This window comes from Orycteropus afer, unplaced genomic scaffold (assembly GCF_000298275.1).
Source record: "Orycteropus afer afer isolate SDZICR_OR568_19922 unplaced genomic scaffold, OryAfe1.0 scaffold00170, whole genome shotgun sequence".
In the NCBI taxonomy this organism is placed as follows: Eukaryota; Metazoa; Chordata; class Mammalia; order Tubulidentata; family Orycteropodidae; genus Orycteropus; species Orycteropus afer.
Genome location: NW_006921757.1, coordinates 2,956,557 through 2,958,900, shown reverse-complemented (window position 1 = coordinate 2,958,900; position 2,344 = coordinate 2,956,557).

The following is a 2,344-nucleotide window of genomic DNA, read 5'->3' as shown; positions in this document are numbered from 1 at the left end:
CTTGGGCTTCAGCTGTGCCTCCAACTTCCAGCCCACTGAAGCTAGAGGTTTTTCTTCACTTAGACAGCTGCGGGCTGCTGAGGCTGCCAAGCCCAAGGTTGACAAGTAAAAAGACACAGTCCCAATGTTACCAAACCACATGGCAGACCATTAATTTGAGTCCATTGTAAGTCCCCAGGTTGGTAGAGCATGGCAGGCTGAATAACAACACAGCTACATGCAGGGTCCAAGTGTGCCATAAGCTAGAGACTATCCCCAAGACTTCTCCTTATATACAGGAAGCAGACCACATACCCAAAGAAGCTACCATGAAGTTGATTGCCAGTCTCATCATGGGGAATAACTACCACCAGCTGCCCAGCCACTCAACCAGGCCCAGCCAAGTTGACAAACAAACATACCCACAGTAGCACTTCACGCAGAATTCTTCTGCTTGTACAGATCAAGAAAGTATTTAATAGATTTCCCATCTGTTTCACTCTTAGAGACACCATGCCTAAGTAGCCAACACCATAAGTCCATATGAGTCAGACTATTCAGATTACCGCTTTGACACTGCTGTTCATTACAGTAACCACATCCACCTTGTCTTTGTGAGTTAAATGTTGCCACTTGGCTCCTGCCACCATGGGGTCCAATCAGCCCCATTGTAGTTAGGTGTCTTTCAATTAGGGAAGTTCCCACTGTCAAATCTGCTTTACACAGAATAACAGTCACAGCAGTCTTCAAGGATGCTAGGGCTCCCTTCACAAATCTGTCCCTCACCTTTGTGTTAAAAGCTGCGTCCTCTAGGTACTCCATCTAACCTGATAAATACACTCAAACCTGCCCATTTCCAACAGCCTTTAGATACATCCTTTTACAGTATGCCAAGGAGGTCTACTACTTCAACTTGATTTAGTGTAGGCCACTGCATAATCCAGGCTTTAGTGATCCTACCATATATACAATTAGATTCTTTCCTAACTTCTCAAACTGAAACATTGAATGAAGAATCTGTGCTTAGAAGGCACATGTCAATAAACTTAAACTGACCCAATTTTATGTTCCTTACACAATTTTCCCACACACGCAATAGTCATTCACACATATTCTCCAGGTTTTGCTTGTACGTATTAGAAAAATCAAGCAATTCTTTTGGAGTGTAGTGTAGATCTTCCTGGATCACATATTGTAATTTACCTTTTGGGGCTCACTGGGACTTAATTCTAGTTACAGGTCTATAAACTATGGGATTTTAAATGGCCATGATATTATCGATTTTCAATATACATGTGAAAGCTGGACAATGAATAAGGAAGACAGAAGAAGGATTGATGCATTTGAATTCTGGTATTGACAAAGAATATGGAATATACCATGGACTGTCAGAAAAATGAAAAAAATCTGTCTTAGAGGAAACACAGCCAGAATGCTCCTTAGAAGTGAGAAGCCAGATTTCAACTTTCTTACTTTGATCATACTATATGGAGGGACCAATCCCTGGAGAAAGATATCATGTTTGGTAAAGTAGCAGGTCAGCAATAAAGAGGAAAGACCTCAGTAAGGCAGGTTGACACGGTGGCTGCAACAACGGGCTCAAGCATAGCAATGACTGTGAACATGGTGCAGGACTGAGCAGTGTTTCTTTCTGTTGTACTTAGGGTCACTATGAATTGGAATCAACTGGACAGCACCTAATGACAAGCAAAAATGGGAGGTGTGGGTGGTTCCTGGGAACATTCAGCAATGTCTTGTAAGGCATGGGCTTCATATGGTGCCCCAGACTATGCCCCAGGTATTGCCCCAGGTGCTGCCCCAGGTGGTATCTCACACAATGACTCATCAGGCGCAGCTGGGTTAGTCTCATCACATGAGGATAAGAGGTCTGGTTCTGTTGACAAGACTAATTAGTGGAATTTAGGGGCTCAGTGTTCCCAGCTTCCTGATTATCTGCCTATACCTTCCCATCCCGAATTTCAGGATCCCATTCCTTCTCAATCAGTGACTCCCTTTAACTTCAGACACCATTCAAGTTGGAAGTTCATTACTGTAATCTGGCCACTCTTACAATAAGATAATGGATTTCATTTGTGGCAATATTAGCTCTGTTAGTAAAAGAAACAAGGCTTTCTTTCAGGGCACAAGTGACAACTTTGAGGTCTCTTACATGGCACTTGAGTGGCTGGCTCATCTCTTTCTTTCATCAATTTTTCTAGTGGAAGTAGGACCAACCAACTAGCTTATGTGTACTTCTCATCAGGACAGAGTTGCAGAGAAGTAGCAAATACACGATCAACCTGAGCTTTGCTTCTTGATAATACTTGATCTATTGCTGATATTTTTTGTATTGATATTGTCCTCT